Genomic DNA, 16,095 nt, shown 5'->3' with positions numbered 1-16,095 from the left:
TCGGTACTCGCACGAGTATCACTGTACTCGGGCTGCTCGGCGGGGACCGAGTAATCTCGCGATACTCGTGCTGTACTCGTGGTCTTCATCCCTGCATGTTGGCGCACTTTTGAGAGCCAGCCCTCATGCAGGGATTGGCTGGCAGACCACTGCAATTCCACAGCCCTGTTAGTTGTGGAATTGCAGTGATTGGCCGGCCTGCACAGCGTGACCGAGCCTTTATACCGGCCGTCGCGCTGTGCTCTGCTCACAGATATCCAGACAGTCAGTGCAGGGAGAGTGTCGCTGCTTCAGGGAAAGGTTTGCGGCCCTTTATAGTTAGTTCCGGAGCAGGGCTGCAAACAGTGTGACCAGAAGTCCTTCTCAGGAGTCAGACTATTCTAGTTGTATACAGGCAGGCAGGGTATAGCCAGGTCGGAGTACAGTAGCAGAGTCCTTCTCAGGACTATTGTTGCTATATACAGGCAGGGTATAGCCAGGTCGGAATACAGGCTAGTGACCAGAAGAGTCCTTGTCAGGACTATTGTAGCAGTATACAGGCAGGCAGGCAGGGTATATAGCCATTCCTAGTGGTGACCGTATACCAGCCTTCATCATATCTGGGGCTGGTGTACACAGTCTAAAACAGTCCAGATAGTGTCAGACTTCTCAGTAATTGTCGCTCCTAAAAACCTGTTAGGTTCTTATTGCGTCCGTGCTTGCATTTAAAAACAGCACGTGTGTGTCTGTCGGTGGCAGCGTACAGGTGCACGTTTTGCACAAACTATTATATAACGCACAAGTCTAGTGAATAATACACGTCAGTCAGCAGTGGCTGATAGTGTCAGACTTCTCAGTAATTGTCGCTCCTAAAAACCTGTTAGGTTCTTAGTGCGTCCGTGCTTGCATTTAAAAACCGCACGTGTGTGGCAGTAGGTGGAAGTGTCAGGCTCCATATTGTCCCTGGATAGAGACGTGCATGATGGCCTGTAAACCTGAAGTGCCCATTGTAAGGCAGTGGGTCTATTGTAGTATAGCCCTTAGGCAGGGCAGCCAAAAATTTGGAGGCTACACATTGTCCCTGGATAGAGATGTGCATAAGGGCCTCAAAACATTGTTCCCATTGCAAAGGAGCGGGTCTCCTGTCGTTGTAATGCCCATTCTGAAAGAATGGTCGAAAAAATTTACCACTGGGGGTATACCTGAAACAACGGCCTAACTATTGTAACGGTCATCATGATGGCGCATGAGGAGAAGGAGGAGAAGTCCAGCGATTAGCCAAAGTCCACAAGTGTGTTACCATGGGTGAGTGGAGGTACATGGCAAATTCCCGTTACAAACTTTAAATTTCGCTGTCATTTGCTGGTGGTGTGGTGAAGTCTGGCCCAATCCAACCCTTGTTCATCTTGATCAGAGTCAGCCTGTCAGCATTTACAGTTGACAGGCAGGTGCGTTTATCTGTAATGATTCCACCTGCGGCACTAAAAACACGCTCTGACAAAACGCTAGCGGCAGGGCAGGCAAGAACTTCCAAGGCGTAGAGAGCCAATTCATGCCACGTGTCCAGCTTGGATACCCATTAATTGTAAGGCACAGAGGAATGTCGGAGTACAGTTGTTTGATCTGCAAGGTACTCCTTGAGCATCTGGGCAAACTTAGGATTTTTTGTGGCACTACCCCGTACCTCAGGGGCTGTGGTATGTGAGGGCCTGAGAAAACTGTCCCACATCTTAAAGACTGTTCCCCTACCTCTGGCGGATTGGACTTGTGTCCCTCTCGGCTGTATGGCTTGGTTGTCCACTGATTCCTGACCTATGCCGCTAGCGTTTTGTGAGGGTAATGCTTTGCCTACTTCCGTGACTATGGCCTTCTGGAACTGCTGCATTTTGCCAGACCTCTTCGCCTCGGGAATAAGAGACATAAAGTTCTCATTTTAGCGTGGGTCTAACAGTGTTACCAACCAGTAATGATTGTCGGCAAAGATGTTCTTAACACGAGGGTCACGAGACAGGCAGCTTACCATAAAGTCAGCCATGTGTGCCAGACTCTTAACAGCCATCACTTCAGTATCCTGACCAACACGATGACTGAACATGCTGTCCTCCTCCTCCTCATCTACCCTGTCCTCTGGCCAGCCACGCTGAACCGAGGATATGACTGCATGTCATATCCTCAATTTGGCCAGAGAGTTGCTCCATGTCTTCATCCTTCTCCTCGTCATAGTCCTCCATTGCACGTTGTGATGAGACGAGGCTGGGCTGTGTGTTATCACCCACACCCACTACTGTTTCTTGCTCAAACTCATCCCGCTCCGCCTGCAATGCATCGTGGTTGTTTTTTGAGCAGAGACCATTTTAGAAGGCAGAGAAGCGGTATGGTGACGCTAATAATGTCATCATCGCCGCTCACCATCTTGGTGGAGTCCTCAAACTTTTGGCGGATGGTACATAGGTCGGACATCCATCTCCACTCCTCAGGTGTTATGTGTGGAGTTTGACCCATTTCCCGACGGCTTAGGTGATACAGGTACTCAACAACTGCCCTCTTCTGCTCACATATCATGACCAACATGTGCAGAGTTGAATTCCAACACGTGGGGACATCACACACCAGTCTGTGAGCCGGAAGATGCAAATGGCGCTGAAAGCCGGCAAGGCCGGCTGAAGCAGTAGGTGACTTTCGAAAATGTGCAGACAGGCGGCGAACGTTTACCAGCAGATCAGACAGCTCTGGGTATGACTTTAGAAACCGCTGAACCACGAGGTTGAGCACATGGGCCACGCATGGAACATGTGTCAGCTGGCCTCGCCTCAAAGCCGCCACCAGGTTCCGGCCATTGTCACACACAACCTTTCCTGGCTTTAGGTTCAGAGGTGTGAGCCAGTGATCTGCCTGCTGTTTCAGAGCTGTCCACACCTCTTCTGCATTGTGGGGTTTGTCACCTATGCAGATTAGCTTCAGCACAGCCTGTTGCCGCTTCGCCGAGGCAGTGCTGCAGTGCTTCTGTGTCGCCCTGGACAAGCCAGGGGCCACAGAGCACAACACTTACACACCCCACACTCCCTGCAGGCATATCATAGTCAAAACACCAAATCCTTGTTGCCTTCCCCAGGGGCTGTTGTCCACACCAGGGGGTGGAGCCAGGCGGTTGGTCTTCACCCACCAAGGAGGAGGGAAAACACAGGCAGTGAGAGTTAAGCTAAGGAAGTGGAAGGAGGAAAGTAGTAGAGAGGAGAAAAGTGACAGCAAAGAGCCTGAAGTTGGTCCGGGTGTGTGGCCCGGACAGGACAGCAAGGTTGGCAGGATGTGGTGACCGTCTGCAGTGGAGGCCGATTGGAGTCTGCCGTAAGGACCGTGGACGGGTGGTGACCCGGCCGTACCGGACCGGTATACAAAGAGAAGACAGCACCATTGGCAGGGGCCTTTCGGATCCCGGCAGGGCTTAGTGTCGCCGTGAATTTGCCAAATCCGTTAGTGAAGGGGACCTCAGGGTTTCCAAACAGCCAAGTCACGATAGAAGGCAACCGTCCAACCGTGAAGGGGAGACACCGCCACCGCCAAGGGCAACCGTCTCCCAGGGCCAGCGCCTGTGGGCAAAACGGGCTCCTCCGGCCCATATCCAGGTCGGGGAACGCGATATCGGTGGGAAACCATCACTACCAACACTGAACTTAGGTGCAGGGAGAGACAGTCCTCACTAACCTGCAGCGAGGAACAACCGCAGCCGTCCGAGGGACCCGTCCATCCAGCCACTTGTTTTACCGTGAACTGTGTCATCATCATTGGGCTGAGTGAGTACCTCCGTGCCGTGCGGCACAGCGCTGCCCCTGCGACCCTGCACCTCATCAGGCCCCGCTACTTGCCTGTCATCCATCTCTACCCCATCACCGGGCCCCGGGACAACCAACCCCCCTACCCACGGAGGGGAGAAATAACAACAAAGCTGCTCCCTGTCACAGGCTCCCGAGATCCACGTCCAGAGCAGCGGTGGTGTCCACACAATCACCACAACCGTGGGTGGCGTCACGGACAATATCCCCAAAACCCAAACCACCCCTTTTCAATCACGGGCGAGGAGCGCCGCTCGAGCCACCGGGATCCGGCCATCGCTCGAGCCACCGAGCAGCAGCAGCCGTAGAGCAGCGGCAGCCGGACCCGAGCAGTGGGAGAGCGCAGCGTCCCCTCCTCCACCCGCGACACTTACAGCTTGGGACTGGTGTGGAGGGTAAAGTGGATGAGGATGCGCAGGAGGAGGAGGAGGCTGAGGAGCATGACATTCCGGAGCTGTAGAGTGTGGGTGAAACCCTGACTGAGGTAGGGCCTGCAAAACTTGGTGTGTGAAGGACGTGTTCCGTCCCTCGCTCAGACTGGGTCCCAGCTTCCACAATATTAACCCAGTGTGACGTCAACGAGATGTAGTGGCCTTGCCCACATGCACTTGTCCACGTGCCTGTGGTTAGGTGGACTTTGGGTGAAACAGCGTTGTTCAGGGCACGTGTGATGTTTTGTGACACGTGGTTATGCAATGCGGGGACGGCACACCGGGAGAAATAGTGGCGGCTGGGGACCGAGTAACGTGGGACAGCTGCCACCATCAGGTCGCGGAATGCTTCTGTCTCAACCAGCCTAAAAGGCAACATTTCCAGCGCAAGTAGTCGCGAAATGTTAGCATTTAGAAGTGTGGCATGTGGGGCGTTGGCAGTGTATTTGCGCCTGCGTTCAAAGGTTTGCTGAATGGATAACTGAACGCTGCGCTGGGACAAGGACGTGCTTGATGATGGTGTTATTTCTGCGTGGGCAACTGCAGGTGCAGGGCCGGAGGAGGCTTGTTTGCGGGCAGCATGGACAGGGGATTGGCTCGCATGCACAACAAGCGAAGATGTAGCAGTGACATCAGAAAGCACTGCTCCTCGACTCCGTTGTACATCCCACAAAGTCGGGTGCTTGGCTGACATGTGCCTGATCGTTCTGGTGGTGGTCAGGCTGCTAGTTTTGGTACCCCTGCTGATGCTGGCACGGCAGGTGTTGCAAATGGCCTTTTTAGAATCATCTGGAGCCAACTTAAAAAACTGCCAGACTCGGGAAGACCTAACATTTGTACAGGCACCTTGTGTCGTGTTGTTCCGGGGAACAGTTGCCTGACGTCTGCCTGGGGCCACCACCCTGCTTCTTACTGCCTGTTGGGATGCTACGCCTCCCTCCCCCTGTGCACTGCTGTCCTCGCTCTGCATATCCTCCTGCCAGGTTGGGTCAGTTACTGGATCATCCACCACGTCGTCTTCCTCTTCCGCACCCTGCTCCTCCTGACTTCCTGACAATTGTGTCTCATCATCGTCCACCCCTTGTTGAGACACGTTGCCAACTTCGTGAGAAAATGGCTGCTCAAATATTTGGGCATCTGTACATACAATCTCGTCATGGCCCACTTCAACAGGAGCTGGCGAGAGGCCAGAATGTGTGAATGGAAACGTGAACGAACAGCTCTTCCGAGTGTCCAAGTGTGGGATCAGTAATGTCCGTGGACGTGTACTCGGCCTGGTGGTAGGAAGGAGGATCAGGTTCGAAAATGTGCGGTGCAGTATCACGGCTACTGACACTTGACCGTGTGGAAGACAGAGTGTTTGTGGTGGTGCCAATCTGACTGGAAGCATTATCCGCTATCCAACTAACAACCTGTTGACACTGGTCTTGGTTCAAGAGCGGTGTACTGCTGCGGTCCCCAAGAATTTGGGACAGGACGTGCGAGCGAGTAGATGTGGCCCTTTGTTGTGGCGAAATTAGAGCTTGCACACGACCTCGGTCTCTGCCTGCACCACCATCATGTCCACTTCCTTGTTCGTTGCCAACGCCCTTGCGCATTTTGCAATGCTGTGCTGATGTGTATTCACTAGACTTGTGCGTTATATCCAAGTTTTTGCAAAACGCACACAAGTGCAGCGGAAAGCTGCCACCAACAGGCACACACGTGCGGTTTTTAAATGCAAGCACGGAGGCACTAAGAACCTAACAGGTCTCTATCCAGGGACAACGTGGAGCCTCCCAATTTTTGGCTGCTCTGCCAAAGGGCTATACTACAATAGACCCACTTCCTTACAATGGGCACTTCAGGTTTACAGGCCCTCATGCACGTCTCTATCTAGGGACAATGTGGCGCCTCCCAATTTTTGGCTGCCCTGCCAAAGGGCTATACTACAATAGACCCACTTCCTTACAATGGGCACTTCAGGTTTACAGGCCCTCATGCACGTCTCTATCTAGGGACAATGTGGCGCCTCCCAATTTTTGGCTGCCCTGCCAAAGGGCTATACTACAATAGACCCACTTCCTTACAATGGGCACTTCAGGTTTACAGGCCCTCATGCACGTCTCTATCTAGGGACAACGTGGCGCCTCCCAATTTTTGGCTGCCCTGCCAAAGGGCTATACTACAATAGACCCACTTCCTTACAATGGGCACTTCAGGTTTACAGGCCCTCATGCACGTCTCTATCTAGGGACAATGTGACGCCTCCCAATTTTTGGCTGCCCTGCCAAAGGGCTATACTACAATAGACCCACTTCCTTACAATGGGCACTTCAGGTTTACAGGCCCTCATGCACGTCTGTATGCAGGGGCATTGATGAACCTCCCAATTTTTGGCTGCCCTGCCAAAGGAAAATACTACAAAGACTCACTTCCTCAAAATGGGCACATTAGACTCAAGAGGCCTTCATGTACGTCTCTTCTCAGGGACATCGGAGTGCCACACAATGTTTTACGTAAAATCTTTCATGTATTAATCTCAAAAAGTAACATACACCAGCTCTATCTCACTATTGGGTATGTGCCCTTAACATTTCTGCCATGAAAAATCATTTTGGGGTCATTTTGGAAGGTTTTCTGGTGAGTCCGTAAAAATGGCGTAAAACGCGGACAAAATTGTTCACAGCTGTGACTTTTGAGTGATAAATGCTTCAAGGGGTCTTCCCCATGCTGTTGCCATGTCATTTGAGCACTCTTCTGAGACTTTTGTGACATTTTTAGGGTTTCTCCATGCTGCCGGGGGTCATTTCACAAAAATACTCGGGTCTCCCATAGGATAACATTGGGCTCGTTGCTCGGGCCGAGTTCACGAGTATCTTGGGATGCTCGGCCCGAGCCTCGAGCACCCGAGCTTTTTAGTACTCGCTCATCAGTAGTCATCACGTCTACTTCACATGCAGAAGGTTCTGGGTTCAATCCCCAGGAAAAACAAGCCGTTTTCGCTGTTGAAGTAATTTGCTATCAACCTGTAATATATGAAATTCTTGGTTTTGTTTGACTGATAATATATTTTGGCTTCCCTCACCAAGAGAACTACGATTTTAGGTTTCTTTTTTATTGACCATTTTAGCAGAAAACATAATCCCATATTATAAAAATCCTGTTTGTTTCAAAATATATAGTTCCTTTAAATACAAAAGCAAACAACTAAACTATGTGGAAAAAAGTAACACATTCAATGTAAGCTTCCTTTTAAGCAAAATCCCTTTGTAGGAATAAAACTGTTTAAATATGTAATAAAAATTGTAAATGTTTCATTAACCAAAAATACTTTCCTTCAGCAATAAAAAGGCCCCGTCAGTCACAATTCTGCTCTGCTAGCCAATACACAATAACTTTCCATCGGGTTTCATAAGGTAGTGGTCATCACGTCTGCTTAACACGCAGAAGGTCCTGCGTTCAATCCCCAGTAAAACCAATCTGTTCTTGGTGTTGAAATAATACTCAATTAAACTACAATATATGAAGTTCTTGGCTTTGTTGCCGAATGATGGGATGTTTTGGCTTCCATCCCCAACAGAGCTACGAATTTGTTTTTTTTTTCCCTGGCGGTCAAAACTCTTCTGTAATTGCCATTACTTTGCAGACTTTCAAAGGTTTCATAGTGTAGTGGAAATCACGTCTGCTTTACACGCAGAAGGTCCTGGGTTCAATCCCCAGTGAAACCCATGTGTTTTTGGTGTTGAAATAATCCCCTATCAACCTGCAGTATATAAAGTTCTTGGCTTTGTTGCCGAATAACCGGATGTTTTAGCTTCCATCACCAACAGAGCTACGAATTTGTTTTTTTTCCCCTGGCGGTTAAAACTCGTCTCTAATTGCCAATACTTTGCAGAATTTCAAAGGTTTCATAGTGTAATGGTCATCACGTCTGCTTCACACGCAGAAGGTCCTGGGTTCAATCCCCAGTGAAACCAATCTGTTTTTGGTGTTGAAGTAATTTCCTATCGACTTGTAATATGTGAAATTCTTGGTTTCGTTGCCAAATGACAATACATTTTGGCTTTTTCTTTTTTATTGACCATTTTAGCAGAAAACATAATCCCATATTATAAAAATCCTCAGGGGCTGTGGTATGTGAGGGCCTGAGAAAACTGTCCCACATCTTAAAGACTGTTCCCCTACCTCTGGCGGATTGGACTTGTGTCCCTCTCGGCTGTATGGCTTGGTTGTCCACTGATTCCTGACCTATGCCGCTAGCGTTTTGTGAGGGTAATGCTTTGCCTACTTCCGTGACTATGGCCTTCTGGAACTGCTGCATTTTGCCAGACCTCTTCGCCTCGGGAATAAGAGACATAAAGTTCTCATTTTAGCGTGGGTCTAACAGTGTTACCAACCAGTAATGATTGTCGGCAAAGATGTTCTTAACACGAGGGTCACGAGACAGGCAGCTTACCATAAAGTCAGCCATGTGTGCCAGACTCTTAACAGCCATCACTTCAGTATCCTGACCAACACGATGACTGAACATGCTGTCCTCCTCCTCCTCATCTACCCTGTCCTCTGGCCAGCCACGCTGAACCGAGGATATGACTGCATGTCATATCCTCAATTTGGCCAGAGAGTTGCTCCATGTCTTCATCCTTCTCCTCGTCATAGTCCTCCATTGCACGTTGTGATGAGACGAGGCTGGGCTGTGTGTTATCACCCACACCCACTACTGTTTCTTGCTCAAACTCATCCCGCTCCGCCTGCAATGCATCGTGGTTGTTTTTTGAGCAGAGACCATTTTAGAAGGCAGAGAAGCGGTATGGTGACGCTAATAATGTCATCATCGCCGCTCACCATCTTGGTGGAGTCCTCAAACTTTTGGCGGATGGTACATAGGTCGGACATCCATCTCCACTCCTCAGGTGTTATGTGTGGAGTTTGACCCATTTCCCGACGGCTTAGGTGATGCAGGTACTCAACAACTGCCCTCTTCTGCTCACATATCATGACCAACATGTGCAGAGTTGAATTCCAACACGTGGGGACATCACACACCAGTCTGTGAGCCGGAAGATGCAAATGGCGCTGAAAGCCGGCAAGGCCGGCTGAAGCAGTAGGTGACTTTCGAAAATGTGCAGACAGGCGGCGAACGTTTACCAGCAGATCAGACAGCTCTGGGTATGACTTTAGAAACCGCTGAACCACGAGGTTGAGCACATGGGCCACGCATGGAACATGTGTCAGCTGGCCTCGCCTCAAAGCCGCCACCAGGTTCCGGCCATTGTCACACACAACCTTTCCTGGCTTTAGGTTCAGAGGTGTGAGCCAGTGATCTGCCTGCTGTTTCAGAGCTGTCCACACCTCTTCTGCATTGTGGGGTTTGTCACCTATGCAGATTAGCTTCATTACAGCCTGTTGCCGCTTCGCCGAGGCAGTGCTGCAGTGCTTCTGTGTCGCCCTGGACAAGCCAGGGGCCACAGAGCACAACACTTACACACCCCACACTCCCTGCAGGCATATCATAGTCAAAACACCAAATCCTTGTTGCCTTCCCCAGGGGCTGTTGTCCACACCAGGGGGTGGAGCCAGGCGGTTGGTCTTCACCCACCAAGGAGGAGGGAAAACACAGGCAGTGAGAGTTAAGCTAAGGAAGTGGAAGGAGGAAAGTAGTAGAGAGGAGAAAAGTGACAGCAAAGAGCCTGAAGTTGGTCCAGGTGTGTGGCCCGGACAGGACAGCAAGGTTGGCAGGATGTGGTGACCGTCTGCAGTGGAGGCCGATTGGAGTCTGCCGTAAGGACCGTGGACGGGTGGTGACCCGGCCGTACCGGACCGGTATACAAAGAGAAGACAGCACCATTGGCAGGGGCCTTTCGGATCCCGGCAGGGCTTAGTGTCGCCGTGAATTTGCCAAATCCGTTAGTGAAGGGGACCTCAGGGTTTCCAAACAGCCAAGTCACGATAGAAGGCAACCGTCCAACCGTGAAGGGGAGACACCGCCACCGCCAAGGGCAACCGTCTCCCAGGGCCAGCGCCTGTGGGCAAAAGGGGCTCCTCCGGCCCATATCCAGGTCGGGGAGCGGGTTACCGGTGGGAAACCATCACTACCAACACTGAACTTAGGTGCAGGGAGAGACAGTCATCACTAACCTGCAGGGAGGAACAACCGCAGCCGTCCGAGGGACCCGTCCATCCAGCCACTTGTTTTACCGTGAACTGTGTCATCATCATTGGGCTGAGTGAGTACCTCCGTGCCGTGCGGCACAGCGCTGCCCCTGCGACCCTGCACCTCATCAGACCCCGCAATTTGCCTGTCATCCATCTCTACCCCATCACCGGGCCCCGGGACAACCAACCCCCCTACCCACGGAGGGGAGAAATAACAACAAAGCTGCTCCCTGTCACAGGCTCCCGGGATCCACGTCCAGAGCAGCGGTGGTGTCCACACAATCACCACAACCGTGGGTGGCGTCACGGACAATATCCCCAAAACCCAAACCACCCCTTTTCAATCACGGGCGAGGAGCGCCGCTCGAGCCACCGGGATCCGGCCATCGCTCGAGCCACCGAGCAGCAGCAGCCGTAGAGCAGCGGCAGCCGGACCCGAGCAGTGGGAGAGCGCAGCGTCCCATCCTCCACCCGCGACACTTACAGCTTGGGACTGGTGTGGAGGGTAAAGTGGATGAGGATGCGCAGGAGGAGGAGGAGGCTGAGGAGCATGACATTCCGGAGCTGTAGAGTGTGGGTGAAACCCTGACTGAGGTAGGGCCTGCAAAACTTGGTGTGTGAAGGACGTGTTCCGTCCCTCGCTCAGACTGGGTCCCAGCTTCCACAATATTAACCCAGTGTGACGTCAACGAGATGTAGTGGCCTTGCCCACATGCACTTGTCCACGTGCCTGTGGTTAGGTGGACTTTGGGTGAAACAGCGTTGTTCAGGGCACGTGTGATGTTTTGTGACACGTGGTTATGCAATGCGGGGACGGCACACCGGGAGAAATAGTGGCGGCTGGGGACCGAGTAACGTGGGACAGCTGCCACCATCAGGTCGCGGAATGCTTCTGTCTCAACCAGCCTAAAAGGCAACATTTCCAGCGCAAGTAGTCGCGAAATGTTAGCATTTAGAAGTGTGGCATGTGGGGCATTGGCAGTGTATTTGCGCCTGCGTTCAAAGGTTTGCTGAATGGATAACTGAACGCTGCGCTGGGACAAGGACGTGCTTGATGATGGTGTTATTTCTGCGTGGGCAACTGCAGGTGCAGGGCCGGAGGAGGCTTGTTTGCGGGCAGCATGGACAGGGGATTGGCTCGCATGCACAACAAGCGAAGATGTAGCAGTGACATCAGAAAGCACTGCTCCTCGACTCCGTTGTACATCCCACAAAGTCGGGTGCTTGGCTGACATGTGCCTGATCATTCTGGTGGTGGTCAGGCTGCTAGTTTTGGTACCCCTGCTGATGCTGGCACGGCAGGTGTTGCAAATGGCCTTTTTAGAATCATCTGGAGCCAACTTAAAAAACTGCCAGACTCGGGAAGACCTAACATTTGTACAGGCACCTTGTGTCGTGTTGTTCCGGGGAACAGTTGCCTGACGTCTGCCTGGGGCCACCACCCTGCTTCTTACTGCCTGTTGGGATGCTACGCCTCCCTCCCCCTGTGCACTGCTGTCCTCGCTCTGCATATCCTCCTGCCAGGTTGGGTCAGTTACTGGATCATCCACCACGTCGTCTTCCTCTTCCGCACCCTGCTCCTCCTGACTTCCTGACAATTGTGTCTCATCATCGTCCACCCCTTGTTGAGACACGTTGCCAACTTCGTGAGAAAATGGCTGCTCAAATATTTGGGCATCTGTACATACAATCTCGTCATGGCCCACTTCAACAGGAGCTGGCGAGAGGCCAGAATGTGTGAATGGAAACGTGAACGAACAGCTCTTCCGAGTGTCCAAGTGTGGGATCAGTAATGTCCGTGGACGTGTACTCGGCCTGGTGGTAGGAAGGAGGATCAGGTTCGAAAATGTGCGGTGCAGTATCACGGCTACTGACACTTGACCGTGTGGAAGACAGAGTGTTTGTGGTGGTGCCAATCTGACTGGAAGCATTATCCGCTATCCAACTAACAACCTGTTGACACTGGTCTTGGTTCAAGAGCGGTGTACTGCTGCGGTCCCCAAGAATTTGGGACAGGACGTGCGAGCGAGTAGATGTGGCCCTTTGTTGTGGCGAAATTAGAGCTTGCACACGACCTCGGTCTCTGCCTGCACCACCATCATGTCCACTTCCTTGTTCGTTGCCAACGCCCTTGCGCATTTTGCAATGCTGTGCTGATGTGTATTCACTAGACTTGTGCGTTATATCCAAGTTTTTGCAAAACGCACACAAGTGCAGCGGAAAGCTGCCACCAACAGGCACACACGTGCGGTTTTTAAATGCAAGCACGGAGGCACTAAGAACCTAACAGGTCTCTATCCAGGGACAACGTGGAGCCTCCCAATTTTTGGCTGCTCTGCCAAAGGGCTATACTACAATAGACCCACTTCCTTACAATGGGCACTTCAGGTTTACAGGCCCTCATGCACGTCTCTATCTAGGGACAATGTGGCGCCTCCCAATTTTTGGCTGCCCTGCCAAAGGGCTATACTACAATAGACCCACTTCCTTACAATGGGCACTTCAGGTTTACAGGCCCTCATGCACGTCTCTATCTAGGGACAATGTGGCGCCTCCCAATTTTTGGCTGCCCTGCCAAAGGGCTATACTACAATAGACCCACTTCCTTACAATGGGCACTTCAGGTTTACAGGCCCTCATGCACGTCTCTATCTAGGGACAACGTGGCGCCTCCCAATTTTTGGCTGCCCTGCCAAAGGGCTATACTACAATAGACCCACTTCCTTACAATGGGCACTTCAGGTTTACAGGCCCTCATGCACGTCTCTATCTAGGGACAATGTGACGCCTCCCAATTTTTGGCTGCCCTGCCAAAGGGCTATACTACAATAGACCCACTTCCTTACAATGGGCACTTCAGGTTTACAGGCCCTCATGCACGTCTGTATGCAGGGGCATTGATGAACCTCCCAATTTTTGGCTGCCCTGCCAAAGGAAAATACTACAAAGACTCACTTCCTCAAAATGGGCACATTAGACTCAAGAGGCCTTCATGTACGTCTCTTCTCAGGGACATCGGAGTGCCACACAATGTTTTACGTAAAATCTTTCATGTATTAATCTCAAAAAATAACATACACCAGCTCTATCTCACTATTGGGTATGTGCCCTTAACATTTCTGCCATGAAAAATCATTTTGGGGTCATTTTGGAAGGTTTTCTGGTGAGTCCGTAAAAATGGCGTAAAACGCGGACAAAATTGTTCACAGCTGTGACTTTTGAGTGATAAATGCTTCAAGGGGTCTTCCCCATGCTGTTGCCATGTCATTTGAGCACTCTTCTGAGACTTTTGTGACATTTTTAGGGTTTCTCCATGCTGCCGGGGGTCATTTCACAAAAATACTCGGGTCTCCCATAGGATAACATTGGGCTCGTTGCTCGGGCCGAGTACACGAGTATCTTGGGATGCTCGGCCCGAGCCTCGAGCACCCGAGCTTTTTAGTACTCGCTCATCAGTAGTCATCACGTCTACTTCACATGCAGAAGGTTCTGGGTTCAATCCCCAGGAAAAACAAGCCGTTTTCGCTGTTGAAGTAATTTGCTATCAACCTGTAATATATGAAATTCTTGGTTTTGTTTGACTGATAATATATTTTGGCTTCCCTCACCAAGAGAACTACGATTTTAGGTTTCTTTTTTATTGACCATTTTAGCAGAAAACATAATCCCATATTATAAAAATCCTGTTTGTTTCAAAATATATAGTTCCTTTAAATACAAAAGCAAACAACTAAACTATGTGGAAAAAAGTAACACATTCAATGTAAGCTTCCTTTTAAGCAAAATCCCTTTGTAGGAATAAAACTGTTTAAATATGTAATAAAAATTGTAAATGTTTCATTAACCAAAAATACTTTCCTTCAGCAATAAAAAGGCCCCGTCAGTCACAATTCTGCTCTGCTAGCCAATACACAATAACTTTCCATCGGGTTTCATAAGGTAGTGGTCATCACGTCTGCTTAACACGCAGAAGGTCCTGCGTTCAATCCCCAGTAAAACCAATCTGTTCTTGGTGTTGAAATAATACTCAATTAAACTACAATATATGAAGTTCTTGGCTTTGTTGCCGAATGATGGGATGTTTTGGCTTCCATCCCCAACAGAGCTACGAATTTGTTTTTTTTTTCCCTGGCGGTCAAAACTCTTCTGTAATTGCCATTACTTTGCAGACTTTCAAAGGTTTCATAGTGTAGTGGAAATCACGTCTGCTTTACACACAGACGGTCCTGGGTTCAATCCCCAGTGAAACCCATGTGTTTTTGGTGTTGAAATAATCCCCTATCAACCTGCAGTATATAAAGTTCTTGGCTTTGTTGCCGAATAACCGGATGTTTTAGCTTCCATCACCAACAGAGCTACGAATTTGTTTTTTTTCCCCTGGCGGTTAAAACTCGTCTCTAATTGCCAATACTTTGCAGAATTTCAAAGGTTTCATAGTGTAGTGGTCATCACGTCTGCTTCACACGCAGAAGGTCCTGGGTTCAATCCCCAGTGAAACCAATCTGTTTTTGGTGTTGAAGTAATTTCCTATCGACTTGTAATATGTGAAATTCTTGGTTTCGTTGCCAAATGACAATACATTTTGGCTTCCATCACAAAGAGAACTACGATTTTGGGTTTCTTTTTTATTGACCATTTTAGCAGAAAACATAATCCCATATTATAAAAATCCTATTTGTTTCAAAATATTTAGTTCCCATAAATACAAAAGCAAAAGACCAAACTATGGAAAAAAAAGTAACACATTCAATATAAACTTCAATTTAAGCAAAATCCCTTTGTAGGAATAAAACTGGTAAAATGTGTAATAATAATTGTAAATGTTTCATTAACCAAAAATACTTTCCTTCAGCAATAAAAAGGCCCCGTCAGTCACAATTCTGCTCTGCTAGCCAATTCACAGCAACTTATCGTCAGATTTCATAGTGTAGTGGTCATCACTTCTGCTTAACACGCAGAAGGTCCTGGGTTCAATCCCCAGTGAAACCAATCTGTTCTTAGTGTTGAAATAATACGCTATCCAACTACAATATATGAAGTTCTCGGCTTTGTTGCCGTATGACGGGATGTTTTGGCTTCCATCACAAACAGAACTACAAATTATTATTTTTTTTCCCCTGGTGGTCAAAACTCGTCTCTAAATGCCATTACTTTGCAGGAGTTTACAGGTTTCATAGTGAAGTCGTCATCACGTCTACTTCACACGCAGAAGGTCCTGTTTTCAATCCCCAGTAAAAACAAGCCGTTTTCGCTGTTGAAGTAATTTGCTATCAACCTGTAACATATGAAATTCTTTGTTTTGTTGCCAACTGATAATATATTTTGGCTTTTATCCCCAAGAGAACTACGATTTTGGGTTTCTTTTTTATTGACCATTTTAGCAGAAAACATAATCCCATATTATAAAAATCCTGTTTGTTTCAAAATATATAGTTCCTTTAAATACAAAAGCAAACAACTAAACTATGTGGAAAAAAGTAACACATTCAATGTAAACTTCCTTTAAAGCAAAATCCCTTTGTAGGAATAAAACTGGTAAAATTTGTAATAAAAATTGTAAATGTTTCATTAACAAAAAATACTTTCCTTCAGCAATAAAAAGGCCCCGTCAGTCACAATTCTGCTCTGCTAGCCAATACACAGTAACTTTCCATCAAGTTTCATAGACTAGTGGTCATCAAGTCCGCTTAACACGCAGAAGGACCTGCGTTCAATCC

General features: G+C 49.2%; 3 non-coding genes across 3 annotated transcripts; all 3 read left to right on the top strand.

Moving 5' to 3' along the window:
• The first annotated feature begins 7,877 nt into the window (after positions 1-7,877).
• TRNAV-UAC (transfer RNA valine (anticodon UAC)) lies at positions 7,878-7,950 on the top strand. The gene has a single exon. It is a non-coding gene; the product is annotated as a tRNA-Val (tRNA).
• A 176-nt stretch (positions 7,951-8,126) lies between these two features.
• TRNAV-CAC (transfer RNA valine (anticodon CAC)) lies at positions 8,127-8,199 on the top strand. The gene has a single exon. It is a non-coding gene; the product is annotated as a tRNA-Val (tRNA).
• Positions 8,200-14,805: 6,606 nt separating this feature from the next.
• Positions 14,806-14,878, top strand: TRNAV-CAC (transfer RNA valine (anticodon CAC)). Its single transcript has one exon. It is a non-coding gene; the product is annotated as a tRNA-Val (tRNA).
• Positions 14,879-16,095: the final 1,217 nt, after the last annotated feature.

The sequence above is a fragment of the Anomaloglossus baeobatrachus genome, unplaced genomic scaffold (genome assembly GCF_048569485.1).
Source record: "Anomaloglossus baeobatrachus isolate aAnoBae1 unplaced genomic scaffold, aAnoBae1.hap1 Scaffold_535, whole genome shotgun sequence".
NCBI classification, from domain to species: domain Eukaryota; kingdom Metazoa; phylum Chordata; class Amphibia; order Anura; family Aromobatidae; genus Anomaloglossus; species Anomaloglossus baeobatrachus.
This window is presented reverse-complemented; position numbering and strand designations above follow the sequence as displayed.